General features: G+C 37.2%; 1 protein-coding gene across 2 annotated transcripts in view; it reads left to right on the top strand.

The window, feature by feature from the left end:
- Sox15 (Sox box protein 15) overlaps window positions 1-18,022 on the top strand; it is a 161,814-nt gene that overhangs the window by 18,245 nt on the left and 125,547 nt on the right. The gene's annotated exons all lie outside the window — the stretch shown is intronic.

Below are 18,022 nucleotides of genomic sequence, written 5' to 3'. Positions count from 1 at the left end.
GGGATTCGAACATCGTTGCATCGCTCGAGACGAATGCACCGGACGTCTTATCCTTTAGGCCACGACGCCTCTTTACAGCCTTTCTGTTCACATATCCAACGTGAATTGTATTCATCGTCTGTGTCTCTTCAAATCAGAAAACATGAGTGCTTCGTAGCTGAAATAAGGAAGATACTAATCCGAGCATGTTTACATTACGCTCTACCTAGTGCGATCGTATACTTGTTCAAGAAATTTTAAAAATGTCAGTAATAAGTCAAAACTCACAATCAAAATACACACTCAATTGGAGTACTTAAACTGATTTATCTTACTAGTTCATAAGGACGGTGTAGGTACTCTACGTGAGATGATAACGAACGCATGCAGATAAGAGATTCCTCATATTAATTGCATTATAATAAGAAAATTGTAAATATTATCGTGACATCTAAGTTGTTGCAATGAAATTCAAGAGTTTATTTTTCAATCTCATTGTACGAATAAGGTCTTAATGGGTAATTTGTTAGTTGAGGCTGGTTTCCAGATATTACATTTTTGACGTGACAACGTCTTATAATTCGATGGAGCCGGCTGCACGCACGAAAAAACATGACTCATGCGGCGTTACCTCGCTCTGAGACGTTCCATTTAAGGCTTGAAGTGCAAGCGAGAGCGCGCAACGAGCGACAAAGAGGCACAATCGGCCTCCGCGTTCGGCAGCGTTCGACATCTGTCTCTCTCCTACTTGAGTGAGCGATGGATCCGCGTGGACAGCTGTTATACAATAATACATTTACATGTTTTCGTCCAATATTCATAGGTCCAATATTTATTTATTAATAATTTCCATTTACCTCCGTCTCTATATCCATACAAAATTTCTATCAAACAAATAAAATTAAAATTTTCTTTTGAAAAATGAAACCATTCCATCAGTAAATATTTTCTTATTACGTTGTCACGTTCAACTATCGTCAGTAAACCGACTTTACAGACAACCGATTTTTTTTTCTTTTTCAATCTCATCACTGGTAGCTTCGAGTGGCTGTTCGAGCTTCGCCGACAAGGGGACAAGCTCAGCCTAAGAGTTAGCTATCACTTGGCCTAGCAACAGCAGTGCTTCGATGAATCTACCACCGGTTCGGAATTGTGGCCCACAGAGAAGATTCGGCGAAAAACTCAGCGGGAGTTTTTCGCTATACATATACACACATATGGATTAGGTTGCACTCTTCGTCGCATTTGACTAGTTCGGTGAGAACGGTGATTGGTGCTTGGAATGCCTAAAAGCACCGAGAGAGATCCACAGGGATGGGATGGGATCCGACATGATATGATATTCGAAGACTCAGTTGAGGCCGCTATGGAGACAAATACATTCTACATCAAAACGGCCTAACTAGAATTTAATTATTCAACTTTATGTCTCAATAAAGCTAAATAAGCGCTATTTTTTTCTATGTGCTCCGGTGATCACTTAGCATCCGGTGGCCATAAGAGCTCAACTACGGATCTAAAAGAAAAGTTTCTATTTAATGAAGAGAAAGTTCTTCAGTAATATTAAGTTGGTTATATAATTTCTAGTTAGCGTTGATTATACGCGCGTCGCAACGGCAATCCGAAAGTGGCGCGCAAAAAATTGACATTAAATTCATACGAGCTGTCAAACGCGATGTGTCAGAGTGATCGCATTGAAAGTCCAAACTAGATTTTAGCTACCGAATTAAATTAACTCTACGAATTTTATCGTGTCGTATTAAACAAGTTTCAATGCATTAATTTTAATGTTTATCGTTTCTTGAGGATGCTTTCTGAGGCCGGTCCAACATTCTCCCTATTTCTGCCGCGAAGTAATCATACATATACGCAGCGATGCTCTCTGATTGTATGTAGCATTTCCTTTTGATGCCACGTAAATATGAGCTCGCAAATCAAAGTGCCGTCTTCTTGTCGTTTCTACCGCGAAGAAGGTTCGGACAGACATGGGTTTTTTTTATTTATTTTTTATGAATGAGGGATGATTAGCCCAGACACCTTTCCAGTTTCACCAGGCCAGGTGGGCGAGCACGAGCTTACCCAGGAGGGGTGGGATTTGCTAACTGCTGCCCGAGTGCCTCCAAAGGAGATCTAACAACTTAAGAGCAACTGCTTCGAGAATTAATCTAAAAGACAGTGTACATTACGTGTAACTCGATAGCCCATTTTGGGTGTCAAGAAAATATAATTATTGATTTGTCCATGACCGCGAAAACTGTAATGTATTACAAACCTCGTCCATAAGATTAACACATTAATTAATTCGAGATCAAATTGTAAAAGTAGTTTTAATACACTCATTTAGTTTTCTATTTCGTTTGGCATGTCAACTATGTCAAATTTCAGAGTACTGCGTGTTGACGAAGCCTTTAAAACTGGTACCGGTCATCGTTCCCGTCGCTTGCGACGAAGGGCTCGGCGAGCAAATTAACCCACAGACACAGCCCACTGAGTTTCTCGCCGGATCTTCTCAGTGGGTCGCGTTTTCGATCCGGCGGTAGATTCTGCAAGAAACGGCTTTTACTAGGGTTCGTGTTAGCAACATCGTCAGGTTTGAGCCACGTGAGCTCACCTACTAGTTAAGGTTACGCTGATATGGTCTCTCTAGACCATCAGCTTAGGTAGGTAAAAAAAAACGATTGCATAGATTCTTGGCTGCCCAAACGACGTACTTCACCTAAGTCGTGTGTGTGATATCATGAATTTCCTACATAGTCGTCGCGCTTTAGACATCAAACTGTCGATCGTTTCGAAGAACTGTGTTTGTTGTTACACATACTCCCAGTACACTGATGTTTAAAAGCAACTCCATTGTCTGCGTTACCTTTAAATAGCGTTGGTTTGTTATTTGAAATACATTATAGCGAAATTTAAAACACAGATACGTGGGCAATATACATAGGTGATGTCGGCTTTGCTTGTTGCTCTAAGTTTTGGCAATTTTTTTATGACCGGCCGCCTGCCTGACTTCAACCTTCCTTGGGTATGCTTTTCTTCACTTTGGGCCTAGGTTGTATTGGCTTTGGTTAGGCTTTGGCTCTTAGTCACATTTTACGACACCCATGAGCTAAGTTTGGGTTGGGGTATTCAGGAGAATGATGACGTCGGCTTTGCTTGATATTCCTTTGTCTAAGGATTTAGAGACAGATATCGGTGTTTATTTACTTCGTGCTTGTAGTAAGAAGGTTCTGGAAGACTGTCCGGTTATTCAGCCAACAATATATGTACTTAATATCAGCCACGTGAGAAGATGGACAGATAATATAAAGATGATTGGAGGGACAATCTGGTCCAGAAAAGCTACCAATAGAGAAGAATGGAAGCAGCTGGAAGAGGCCTATGTGTCACAGGACACGCTGATCACTGAACCGGGAAACCCGATGTATTAGATTTAAGTTAAAACAATTTGCTACTGTGTGTAAATTATCTTTGCTTAGTATCAGCAATAAAGGCTTACAAAAAAAAATGTACTTAAAACTACTTTTACTGTTTAGTCTTGCGTTTTTTTTATCATCTTCTTTCCAATGTTTCGTCCGTGACCACGAAAATTGTAAAGTACACGAAAGGTTAATTTTAATCGTGTCTATGACTTGTGAGAATCTAAGAAACTGTTTCATTAATACATTATTTAAATGGAATTATGGTCGAATTCACTAAACCACTGAGGTATATACCATAGAGGCAGTAACCACTTTATACTAACCATATATTGTGTATGTGTGTGTGTATGTGTGTGTGTGTGTGTCCATGTTCCTTAAGGATTCCAAAATGGCTATAGCTGTAGCGATTAGCATAATGGGTGAAATTGTGACATCGGTATCGATAGGATCAAAGTCAAATTGAAAATCTGGCTCTGCCCCTGGTATTGCTGAAATCCACGGGCGCCGGTAACCACTCACTATCGGGTGGACCGTACGCTTCGTCAGCCTAAAAGGGCAATAAATATATACTATATAATATATGTACTTTGCTATAAACTTCAATCAATGCACAATGGACAATCTTATCGGTCAAAGCGATCCTTCCACTCTACAAAGAGACAGAAGGACAACAATTAAATAATTTAGGAAAATAATAGTACCAACTGTATTTAGATATAAAAAATGTAATAATACATACAAATTACACACGTATATAGTTCAATAAAGAAACGAATAACTAGGTTCGTAATTTTATTTCGAATTGGAATAGTTTACCTTACACTTTTGTATATAAATAGCATATTATTTATATATGTATCTGCATTTGTTTTTTTAATGCCTCTGTATACAGACAAGAAACGGCCTGATCTGATTGTAAGGAGTCACTTTCGTCCCATGTACATCAAGAATGTCAGGGGCATAGCCAAGCCGTTTGTTACTTATGCGTTCCTAAGCCAAGCATCCGATTGTGATGGAGCTTGTTACAGTAGCAGCTAGCACTAGTGGTTTCGTGAATTTGATTTTTTTACTATTAAAAATAATTAAATGGAGAATCACTAAGTTTTAATAGTTTCTAACCAAAACAAAATGGAGACATCGTTCACAAACTCTACTAATTCTTGCGCCTGATATGAAGTCGACGATGACGTTTTTAGATGACGAAATAATATTATTATTTAAAGGAAAAATATTACTAAAATACTAATAACGTTTTTGTGCAGTCGTGTGTGTAATGTAATGGCATTGAATTTTAAATATGGAAAATAAATAAATCTACCCATGATAATAATATAATATTTATTGTACGTAACGTATATTTTTAAAGTGATTTATTTCTCGACACTTATTAACCGGGTATTTACTATGTTTATCATGTTTCTTAAAGTTTCCGATATATCCCGACAATTACCGATAGTGTTTATAATTTATTTTTATTTATTTATTTGGGAAACTCACAGTACAAAACAAACATATAATATATACAAAAAAATTGGTAAAACAAAATCCAAACAAAACAAGTTTCCATCATCAACATCACATTTATGTAAAAAGTGAATAAAGAAAAAAGAAATTTATAAATTTAAGATTTAAAAAAAAACCAACAAAATTCGCATATACATATGCACATCCATCTCTATTTTATGTGTATACATGTGTATTTATATTAATATATTAATAAACAAGAGATTTAATGTAGATAGTCGTGAAAGTTTGAAAGAAGAAACGATTAGAGAATAATGTATTTATTTATTTGCAAAATGTTTTTTCTAAATTATGCTAATTTTTTATTTATTGCTTATATGAGTGGACGAGCTCACATCCCACCTGGTCTTAAGTGGTTACCGAAGCCCATAGACATCTACGACGTAAATGCGCCACGCATCTTGAGATATAAGTTCTAAGGTCTCAAGTATAGTTACAACGGCTGCTCCACCCTTCAAACCGAAACGCATTACTGCGGCATTTTTAGGCAGCGGCTTGGCTCTGCCCCTGGCATTGCTGAAGTCCATGGGCGACGGTAGCCACTCACCATCAGGTGGGCCGTATGCTCTTAGCATCTATTCTAAATTGTCACTTCTCTTTCTGGAAACAACGAAAGAGCGCCAAATTTCGAACGACGCCATCTTGAAAGATTTCACCCTCCAGAAATACACGTGCTGAATTTCCGAGACGTTCAAAGGAAAACCATTCTTTAGCAATCTCGACGAAACGCAATCATGAAAACACACAAGCGGTGATCGGGTGCAGTTGATACGTTATCAGATAAGAGATCTGTTATCGGATGCAACGGACCGCGTTGCAGCCACGAGTAACACACGCGTTATTACGTCCTAAACTCATTGAAATAATGTGTATTTTTAACGCGTTCGTTTTAAGTTAACCTTTAGTTATCTACCTATCTGTGTAACGGAGTGTATCAACGGAGTGATTTCCAATTTCAAGACGACCTATTACCTACCACACGCATCAAGATTCGATGACATTACGTTAATTTCCAATTTCGCTCTTTTATTCGGACTAAATCAGTTCAGTGTGCTATTTAAGCGTGTTCTTTTAGTTTTTGATATACACCTAATTTGTAATCGCACGCGTCAGTGAAATATACTAGTACATTCAGTAGGGTCTCGAATGAATATAGATTGAAATATAACAGTCGAAGTTGTTGTAAAGATTTGTTAAACGATTATTAAAACTGCTTCACCGATAAAAAGGGTACTAGAAATATCGAATCGACTACAACTTAAAGAAAATCTTACGCCCTGTTTGAAGGGCGGGGCAGCCGTTGTAAGCATACTTGAGACCTTAGAGCTTATATCTCAATGTGGGTGGCGCATTTAAGTTGTAGATGTCTATGGGCTCCAGTAACCACTTAAAACCAGGTGGGCCGTGTGCTCGTCCACCCATCTAAGCAATAAAAAAAAACAAAATAAAAAAAAAACTATAAGACGACAATAACACTGCCGACTTCCTGAGTAAAAAGTCTTGCTCTATGGATATCTCCATAGACTCCGTAGATTCCGGTCCGGCGGTAGATTCATGGAAGCACTGCTCTTGCTAAGGCAGATGTTAGCAAATTATTCCAGGCTGAGCCCCGTGAACTCGCCCACCTGTCGAGATGAAAAAATGAATTGGCTTCCATTTGTAATACTTGAATACAGCTGTTTCATGTTGACGGTGATCATACTTACCACGAAGATTTATTCCATAAGGTTGAAAGGTCTTATCGTTGCAATATAATCGAGACAACTCATACCTCAAGATAGACGATGGTATGGTACTGAAGTTTACGAGCTCCATTAGCTAATGATATACTTTCAGATTTCGTATAGTTTATTAGAAGGTCAATTTAGTTCGCGTATTCCACGAATAAATTAGTAAGGAGAAATCAAATTTGCTAATAATGTATCATGAAAGACATTATACATGAAACACGTTTTCATGTAACCTCTATTTTGTTGACTATCACTCTCGAAAGTTGATAGACAATTTTTAATTTCTCTCTTATTCCCTATCGGGGTAATTTGTGGGCCTTTGGCATTCCAATCTTTCCTCAAGTATTCACCAATAATAAAATTGTATAGATTAATTATGGCTTATTCCCGAGCAGTTGTATTTGACCAAACCTTTGACCAAATTATCGACATCTAGGCTAGAAAGCATTACCAAAACAAACTCACGTTTCCAAAGCCCTATAAATAAATTCATCACGCCCGTCTTCCCTGTGCCTTGCCCCTCCAAAATTCGGCTTCCTAAATTCAAGTATGTACGTCTCATATTATGAATCATACTTGGTGACATGTCCTCGAAATTACACGAATAAATGACTCAATGATTCCTTTGTAACCAACCGAAATTATGCTTAAAGTCGCAAAGAAGCATCGATTGCAGGCGAAATTAACGCTACGAGTTTGTTATAGCTTTGTGTACAGTGAAAATGCATCATCATTTTCTTATTGGTTCCGAAAATAAGATAAACACTAAAATTGAGTCGACTATTATCAAAGCCGGCCATGTGACTTTTGGACAATTATTGGTAAATCAGAAAAACGAATTATTGACTTTGTATTCCATTGGCAGTCACAAAACTCTTCTGAACGACACCTTACATAAATAACAGGTTAAGTTAATACTTTATTTAATGCAGGTTTTGAACCGTATTCTTTGAAGGAGACGATTATATTCAAATCAATCTGTATTGACGTATCAATAACATTTTTTTGTCCAAATGCACAGATTGCCACCTTTGATAATAAACGACTCAATAAACTGTTGCCAAAGTAGGAACTTTGTACGTAAAGTCTCTTTGTTTTTCTTTCGTGACCACGAAAACTGTGAAGTTTGAATAGATAGAATTTGAATTACTTGAGAATCGAGTATTGATTTCATACAATAATGAATGACCATGTTTCTTAATTTAACATAAACATAGATTATAGATATATGATGAGTAATATTTTTGGTAATTAATTTTTTTTTAAGGGATTTTATGAGCTGATAACTGAGACCTTTAAGTCATGTCTTATTTTAATTTATATTCATATTTTTATGCAAAATGATATTATGGAGTGAAATGAAATGAAGATGGAAGCGTGTAATTATTTTTTAACAAACCATTTAATATATCGCTTTGACATTGATAGTTTTTTTTTATGCTCGCACAGAAATGAAAAGAAGACCATTCTCAATCTAGAATCAAAATCGCATATCTGACACTTTAGCAGTATCTTGTTAACACGAAATCGACGAGCGTTGACTGTACCCTTTCGCAGATATCTCGGAGCGCTGACGATACGGAATGATAACAATAGCTATTGTCCCCTGGTTTGTTTGAAAACAGGCGTCACCCTCGCTGCGGCGAAATTGTGATCGGCACGTCACTTTGTTACTTCATCGACTCTCGATAAAGCCTTAAAGGAGATATCGCTGATTTTTCATTGACCATCAGCGTTTCGTTTCGATTTCGCAATAGCGATATTGCTTCGGGCCAGATTAATTATATTGTCAGTCACAATCTTCGTTTGAGTTTCTGTTATTTAACTAAGTGCGTTTGCAATCGTTAATTTAAGATTTCTGCTAGACGGGTTTAATGTAGAATTGAAAAAAATTCAGGAAATTCAGAATCGGGACGTCAATTTGGGTAAAATAAACGGGCATTTCTCTCCCCCATTATTGTACTTTTACACGCTTCATATTAGCTTCACTTGTATGTATGTTTGTATGTTTTTAACTGACTCCTTTAGACGCGATTTTGACCCACTTTAAGTAAACGGCCAGATTTCATTCAAACTTTGTAGATGTATCGAGGACCGATGACAATACACTAATTTGATAAGATTATTCCATTATTCAATTTGCAAAATAAGATTTTTGCCAATTTATATAATTTTTATCTATAGTCGATAAGGCAGGGATTGACGTTAAAGTACTTAATAGTTTTAAAAATACGCTTTTATAGAAAATTTAACTAAAAAATGAAAAATAAATAATAGTTTAAAAAAACTAAAAAACACGCTTTATATAAAATTCAACTAAAAAATAGAAAATAAGTTTAAATTGAAAATAGTGTAAAATATATTTTATTAAAAAAAAAGCGTGGGGTGCTTTTTAAGATATTATTTAAATAATAATTCTTCTACTCATATCTGTCAGACAAATATTTATAACTAGCGGACCCGCCCTCGCTTCGCTTCGGAAACATTAAAACACACGTGAAACCAAAAAAATAAAAATAAAATAAAAAAAAGTAGCCTATGTTCATCAGGGACAATGTCGGCTTCTAATGGAAAAATAATTTTTCAAATCGGTCCAGTAGTTTCGGAGCCTATTCGAAACAAACAAACAAACAAATCTTTCCTCTTTATAATATTAGTATAGATATAGACTAATAGCACCAGCCTTTTCTATAATACAATAAAATATATTTTACACTATTTTCAATTAAAAATTATTAAAATTTATTTTCTATTTTTAGTTGAATTTTATATAAAGCGTGTTTTTTAGTTTTTTTAACCTATTTTTTTTTAATGTGTCAAAAGAGCAGTGTTGCATTTCTTTTTAATTGCACTAGAAGTAGTTGCATATCAAAGCTGAGGGATAAGGACCCAAAAATCTTTGTGGTACTAATAGCAGTATTCGCGCTATCTATGGGCCTCACACGCCTTTCAGTTGTTTATTTCACGTCCTTACGGATCCATCAGATCCAATAACCTTTGCATTAGACGCCTTCAGCTCTAACACTAGGAGCAGGCTTAGGGACCTCGGTAACCGTACTCGTCGAACTCGACAAAGAGTTCGCCGTGCAACCTAACCCATGAATCAGCTCGCTGAGTTTCTCGCCGGATCTTCTCAGCGGGTCGCGATTCCGATCCGGTAGTAGATTCATTCGCGAAGCGGCTACTCTTGAGCTGTTAGGTCTCCTTCGGAGGCGCTCGGGTAGCTGTTAGCAAATCCCACCCCTCCTGGCTGAGCCTTTGCTCGCCCACCTGTCCTGGTGAAACTGGAAAGGCCTCCGGGCCACCAGTAATCCTTCAATCATATAAAAAAATAAGTTGTTAATTAAAATACCGCGTTATCCTGTCATGTAACACAAATTGAGCTCGTTGTAGCCTTATCCAACCATTTTCCCATAAACGAGATACCAATATATTTTATTTACATATTTGCGATAATAACCCGCCTTTTCTTTTAATTCTTTTCTTCTTATTCTTTTATATTTAAAATTATGTTTATTAAAAACATTCATTAATGAAATGACCGCGTCTATTGTTTTCAATTTGTTTTCACGATTTGTATAAACAAAAACATGACTATTAGAAAAACTACATTCTTTACGATCGTAAACAAATGAAGATGAACCGCTATCTGTAATAGTCATTGGACGATGACTTGTTTTATTCTTGATTCGTTTGTGGAAATTTTTCATCAATTAAAACTAAAATATTTGATGTGGGCGGTGCTAGGTGATCCTGCCGTCATCGGTGCTCATATAAGCAGGAATCATTCCACTTGTATAGAATACGTTTCCAGAGATTATTTCCGTCACGTACCATTTGGCTGTATCATGACCTTCTACCACCGCCCCGCTTATTTCTGCCGTGAAGAAGTAATGCGTTTCGGTTTGAAGGGTGGGGTTGCCGTTGTAACTATACTAGAGACCTTAGAACTTATATCTCAAGGTGGGTGGTGCATTTACATTGTAGATGTCTGTGGACTCCAGTAACCACTTAACACCAGGTGGGCTGTGAGCTCGTCCACACGTCCAAGCAATAAAAAAAAAATCGATGTCTTTGGAGAGTTCTCGGCTTTTGCCTCGGCACTGCTGATGTTCATGACCGTTCATGATCCCATCCATAAGTGAAGTATTCTCGTTGCACGATTAAAAAACTAAAAACTTTATAATCAAAGGTGATTTTTATGGCGTAATAAACGGTAACTTGGTAATAAAATGGGATTTAAAAAAAAAAACTTCATAAAACATAATATTAAATGTTAGCTAAGCTGCTTGTTTTTTATACTATAAGCAAATGTGGTTTTTCATAAGGAGTTCCATTAATGCGGAGGTGTGGTTTTAAGCATGGGCGGAAGGGCTGATATTTCCATCGGCCCAAAAAACATAGAAAAGAAATCATAATAATAGGAATACGTGATTTTAAAATTTAGCTGTTGTAGCTCATATTTAGATGTTTAATGTTTCAATTCCATCAAACTGAATAGTAAATAAATGACAATATCTTTGTCGAGTTGAATGAATTTTAAATGGAATTTAATTTTAGTGGATTTCATGTTTTTTTCTTTAATTTCTTTTTATGCTTGACGGTACGCACCAGTGGAAAATGAAAATTCAAATTTGGAAAAACAAATTGGATAACCAATTTTTTAGCTTATGCCAGTTTACTGGTGGTAGGACCTCTTGCGAGTCCGCGCGGGTAGGCATCACCGCCCGGCCCATTTTTGCCGTGACGCAGTAATGCGTTTCGGTTTGAAGGGTTAGGGCAGCCGTTGTAACTATACTGAGATCTTAGAACTTATATCTCAAGGTGGGTGGCACATTTACGTTGTAGATGTCTATGGGCTCCAGTAACCACTTAACACCAGGTGGGCTGTGAGCTCGTCCACCCATCTAAGCAATAAAAAAAAAAAGATGGACACAGATTGCGACTATTGTCGCTTCGAATTGAAAAGGATAGTATTTACTAATTATCAACAGCATTATACTGTGGTACCCTACGACTTAGTAGTCAGCAATTGTAATAGCAATTTAGTAATAGTAGTGGTAATTTCATCCAGAATGTTTGGATGTATCTACCACTAGATCTTGGGGGAGCTCCGTGACTCTGTTTATCTTTCGTCTAACAGTAAGCATTTAGAAAATAAAATAGCCCTGAATGCTCTCGGTGGAACTCTCTACATATCATTGAAGGGATTATCTGAATTGAGGGAGGATTATAACGGACTAACAACAAAAAGATAGACGGAAACACAGATAAACATGCAAAGACAATCTTTAATTTCAAATTAACGCTTATTACCTAGTCAGGTCATAAATTCTGTCATATGTTTAATGTAAAATAATTGAAACAAGTTTATTCATTATGTAACCATTCATATACCAAAATGAACTTAACAAAACATAGATTCTTATGACACTAAAGTTTATTCGATGACGGAGGTCATTTTGAATACAGGCCTTCAATCTGCGCGGCCAGTCGTCTATCGCAGCACGAACGAGGTCCATGTCAATATCGGCGGCTGCCTTAATCAAGGATGTCTTGAGTGACTCCAAATTGGGATGAGGCTTTGAGCACGCCTTTTCCTCCAAGTGTTGCCATATCTTGTAATCTAACGGATTCAAATCTGGACTGGAGGAGGGCCAGTCTTCGTGCCGGATGAAGTCGAATTCACGCGCCGCCAGCCAGTCTTGTGGGCTCTTCGCTCTATGAGCTGGCGCCGAATCTTTTTGGAATACCCAGTGCCTGTTATTGAACATGGTATGAGAAACAGGTTCCACAAGGTTCGTCAGGACTGTATTTTGATACACAACTGCATTCGTTTTTACACCTTTCTCACAAAAATGTACCTCTGTTAAGCCCCAATAAGAAACTCCCAACCATACCATGAGCGAGGATGGAAAATGACCTCGTTGGACACGCGGAATACGGTTGCTCGCTTCTTCACTACTGTGTGCGTACACCTTATCATTTTGTTTGTTGTAGCTCTCTTCTACGGTAAAAATTTTTTCATCCGAAAAAAGAATTTCCCGATATTTTTTTCCCGCGTACCGCTTCAACAAAGCGCGGCATCTCTTCAGTCTCAGGTCCATTAGACGAGCATTCAAACGATGTCCTGTTTTTCTTCGATATGCCCGAAGTCCTAAGTCTTCATTTAACACCCTTTTCACCGTGGTTCTGCTTAACCCCATCTGAAGGGCCAACAGTTTCTGCTTACGTTTGGGATTTCTTTGAATTCGCACCTTCACAGCTTTTATCACTGCTGGAGTCCTAACAGACCGAGGGCGACCACTTCTTGACCTGTCATCTACACTAGAGTCTTCATTGTATCGTTTGATGGTATGATAAACGAATCTTTTGGTTATATTAAAATTTTTCAGTATGTTAAAAATTTGAATTGGCGCGTAACCGCAACGATGCAACGCAATAACTGCAACACGGTCTTCTTTAAGCGTCCACTTCATATTTAAAAATGAGTGAAATTCTAAAAGTATACATTTTTTATTTTCATGAACAATTCGAAATTCGAATTCAATAAACTTTTTTGTGGCCAGCATTCTAAAAGAAAAGTGTTTACTGTGTGACAATACTTATGACCTGACTAGGTATAATAAGGTACACATTATGATCGTTTTGAGGTAAGCTGCTTTGTAAAGAACTTTCCAAAATATTTGAATATTCAATTGACGAGAGAATTTTTATTTTGAAAAATATACCTAAAAGAAAAAACATTGAAACTAAATTTCATTTTGAATGTAATTTTTTTTTGTTCACCGAAAAACATAGGTTCATTCGTCATTTGTTTTTCGAAAAAAAAAAAAAGCAGATACAAAATTATTACCATTACTAATAACGGTATGCGAAGAAAAACTACAGCTACTCTTAAAATATAATTGTAAAAATGAAATTAAGGAGAACTTTGAACATTACGCAAAATCTTAAACTTACTTGCGTACGTTTTCTAAGAGGAATTTTGACTCGCAATCGCTGTTATAAAATACGGTGTTATTGAGTGAATATTTCAAAGCTTTCAAACGTATATATATAGTTTAGTGACCACAAGCGATAAGACATTTCAAATAAGTACCTACTTATTTCTTAATAGTCTGTTTTTCATACACGTAGGTCCGTTTCAAGCGCGAACCAAAAACTGAAGTAAGCTTTAGATACTAACCGCTTTTGTTGGCTAGAGCGTTCTCGGAAATGTCACTTGAAAGCATTTATTATTTATTTTTTTGGCGTTACATTGCGATGTAATATTAAAATAATCGACTGACGTATAGAACTGCGGTCAATGCGAACACTAGAAGCTCAGTGTGAACAGCAAAAAGATTTAAAGGCAAAAAAGCACGGTATTTTTCATAAAGAGAACACGGTTTTATCGATTTTGTTTTGTGCAGGACACGTCCTTACGGATCTATTAGATCTAATAATCTTTGCATTAGACGCTTTCAGCTCTAACACTAGGAGCAGTCTAGGGACCCCGGTAACCATACTCGTCGAACTCGACAAAGAGGTCGACGTGCAACCTAACCCATGAATCAGCTCGCTGAGTTTCTCGCCGGATCTTCTCAGCGGGTCGCGATTCCGATCCGGTAGTAGATTCATTCGCGAAGCAGTTGCTCTTGAGCTGTTAGGTCTCCTTCGGAGGCGCTCGGGCAGCCGTTAGAAATCCCACCCCTCTTGGTTGAGCCTTTGCTCGCCCGCCTGTCCTGATGACACTGCAGTCATCCTTAAATCATAAAAAAAAAAAACCTACAGGAGTAGCCATCGCGGCCTAAAGGATAAGACGTCCGGTGTATTCGTATTGAACGATGACACGACTGTGTCTGCATTCAAATCCAGAAAACAGCGCCAAAAAAAATCTAAGAAAAAACGAAAGTTTTAAAACGTCATCACAATGAAATAAATAATGTAGTGTATTAAAATATTGATTCGAAATTTTCCTAAGAAAAAAAAACAAAGACTCTAAAACTTCTTCACGACAAAATAAGTAATGTAGTGAAATAAAACTGAAATCTGTTATTAATGCTTGTTTAAAACGCTATCGCGTTCCAGTCTGCAAGGTGGCATATCCGTTTTGTCTTAAGACGGATGATGGCACTCATCAGTAGATGCTTGTTACCTTTTAACATCACGTGGTTCGTGAAATCATCTACTTACCTAGAACGTTACAAAAAAAAAGAGAGTAACACTAAAAATTATTTTTAATCTATAATTTCTAAATTTCACATGTTTTATGACATAAATAATATGTATGTGGCGGCGAAGTGAAATCGTTGGAACAATGTGATGTGTGTTTCCCACGCGGCGGCGCCCTCTCTGCACCGGTGTCGGCTTGCGGCGCCGGCGCAGCGTTTTCATCCTCGATTCGGTATTAATCATTTTCCAAGTAATCCCTTAATTGAGCTGTCACAACTTTGAATTAATTTAATACTCGGAAGCTTCCAGTATATCGATTACAAATTTGAGCCATTCAAAAAATGGCTCATTTTCAGGGTAATATATATGGCTTGGCTGTAACCCTGGCATCTTTGACACCCATGAGCGATAATAGCCATTCACCATCATGGAAGTGTAATCGTCTGTGTACAAAAGCAACAATTTGCCTTTGAACTAGGATTGTCTAATGATTTCTCCTGGTGTTAAGTGGTTACTGGAGCCCATAGACATCTACGACGTAAATGCGCCACACACCTTGAGATATAAGTTCTAAGGTCTCAAGTAAAGTTACAAAGGCTGCCCCACCCTTCAAACCGAAACGCATTACTGCTTCACGGCAGAAATAGGCAGGGCGGTGGTACCTACCCGCGCGGACTCACAAGAGGTCCTACCATCAGTAAAACTGTACCATGTATCAATTAAAGGTAGTGGGATAGCTATACAACCCAATCGTAACCGTTCCAGCTGAGCCCGTGCTCGCTCTTGGAAAAACTAAAATGGCTTCCGGGTCACCTAGTGTCCTACCTAGGACCTAGGGTCCCTAGCTCATATTGAAGCTTCGAGCTCGTATTTTAAGCTGGGAGACGGCTTTCACTCTGTGGTGTACCTTAAAAGCAAAGCTAAAATTATACAGTCAGTAACAATGACAAAATCATGTGGGTTTAACGTTGTTCTCCAGACAGAAACAGTGCGATTGAATCTCTGGCTATTGCTCTGTAGGCCAGCTTCTATCAGTTCATTTGAAACTTATAATGTGTACTGACGAATATGCCTTTATCTAACAGCATCCTTGAACATCATTTTCATCGACTTGGTGAGGTTCAATTAACTTGAATATTTGCACACGTATCAAGGACTGATGATAGTATGTACAATCATTTTATAACTTTGCTCCAACACTCTGACAACTATCAAAGGGATAAAACAAATTAAATTAATTAGCTAGTTGTTTTGCAACTTAAATGGGGTTTATTTAGTAATACAGTACCTAGTTATATATGCAATAAATTTTGCGTTCACAGCGGCCATTACGTCTATCGAGCAAGCTAGACATCCAATGATGTTTCAATAGAACTTTTGTGAGAGACACTTGAGCCGATATCTACCTTATTGCTTTAGCATTAAATAAAAGGCAGACTTTTAAAGCGAACATTTACCGCGTAATTTCATTCCTGTGGCCTACTTGCTTCTGTCCTAATGGGGACGAATGAACAGGTAAATAAGTCATTTATTAATTACCCGATCATGTCACAGGTCAGGCCGCGTGTCGTCCGGCGACTGCCTTCCAAAAGGTCATAAAGGGCCAGCCGATTAATTTCAAATTAAACACTAAGCCTTGTCATGTCAAACGGCAGTGTCAAGTGTAGATCGGTAAGCTATCACGGTTCAACTTACGGCTTCCGAAGAGTGCTTCGACTAAACGATAGTTAAACGACACCTCCTCGCGTATTCCAAGACTTTGTGATGCCGGTGGCGGGTTTCATCGAACCGTGTACTTATGTATGACGTTTCTAGAAATTACGAAATCACGTTGGCCGCGGACTCGGTTCGAATTTGAGGAAGCGCGTTGATTCCTTTTTACGGTCTTGTTCGAATATTAAAAAAACGTTGTTGATTGGGCGGCTTTGAATTAAACACTTTTTAACTAATATCTACTTATATATATTAATACGTGAAGCAAAAGTTTTGTACTCCTTTTTACGAAAATTGCGCGGACGGAGAAGTATGAATTTTTTATTGCCTAGATAGGTGGACGAGCCCACAGCCCTCCTTGTGCTAAGTGGTTACTGGAGTCCATAGACATCTAAAACCGCCACCCACCTTGAGATATGAGTTTTAAGGTCTCAGTATCGTTACAACGGCTGCCCCATCCCTCAAAAAGAAACGCATTACGAGTTCACGGCAAAAATAGACGGAATGGTGGTCCGTGCGGACTCACAAGAGGCTATTCTCGACAACTTAAAGGATCTATTTTTCGACATTTGTATATTGTACTAAGCTTCATTATCTGTGACTACGAAAACTATAATGTATTCCCAACTACAAAAAATAATATAATGACATGAGTTATATATATGTTAACGGAAATGTATGTAATCCGTCATTGTATACAATTCCTAGGAAATGTATGTAATTCCTAAAATCGCACGGAAATGTGTGAAATAAATTATATTATACTTACACATTACACATTTCCTAGGAAATCTATACATTTCCTAAATAGCAATCGGAAATGTAAAACATTTAAGATATTGGTGGGTACGCGGGGACAGCGGGACGAGTCTTGCACTACGGTCACTTGCCAACTTGCAATCCACTGGAACCGGCCAGGGATTTAAGAAGTGCCTTTGCAAGAAAAACTGTGCTACATCAAGATGTCTGTGTTTTAAAAATAAAGTATTATGTACTTCCAAATGCCATTCGAGCTTACCCTGCAAAAATAAATAGCTATATGGACTGACAAAGTATTATAATATAAAGATTTACTTTTATACTTTGACATTTATAATTACTTAATTATCAGACTGATTACTTGCCAAATGAAAATTTGATTTTATAAGAATAAATATAAGTTGATTTTGTGATACGTTAAAAGTTAATAGATAGTTGATTTTAGAAGTTTTAATTAGTAAGATAATATGAATATATTATTATTATTTTACGGTATGACTGTTACCCGATTGTCTCAATAAGTGTTATATTAAAAAAATATTATTAACAACGTGTTTTATTACAGAAAGCATTTACTTTATACATTTCCTAATACGGTATTGGAATTATACACAATTCCGAGGAAATTTATACATTTCCTAGGATATCTATGCATTAAATAGTTTTTCAAACAATATTTTATACATTTCCTAAATAGTATCGGAATTGTACACATTTCCTAGGATTTGTATACAATTCCTT

Source organism: Bombyx mandarina, chromosome 20 (assembly GCF_030267445.1).
Source record: "Bombyx mandarina strain Sakado chromosome 20, ASM3026744v2".
NCBI classification, from domain to species: domain Eukaryota; kingdom Metazoa; phylum Arthropoda; class Insecta; order Lepidoptera; family Bombycidae; genus Bombyx; species Bombyx mandarina.
The sequence above is the reverse complement of the archived record's forward strand: the minus strand, read 5'-3'. Positions and strand labels throughout refer to the sequence as shown.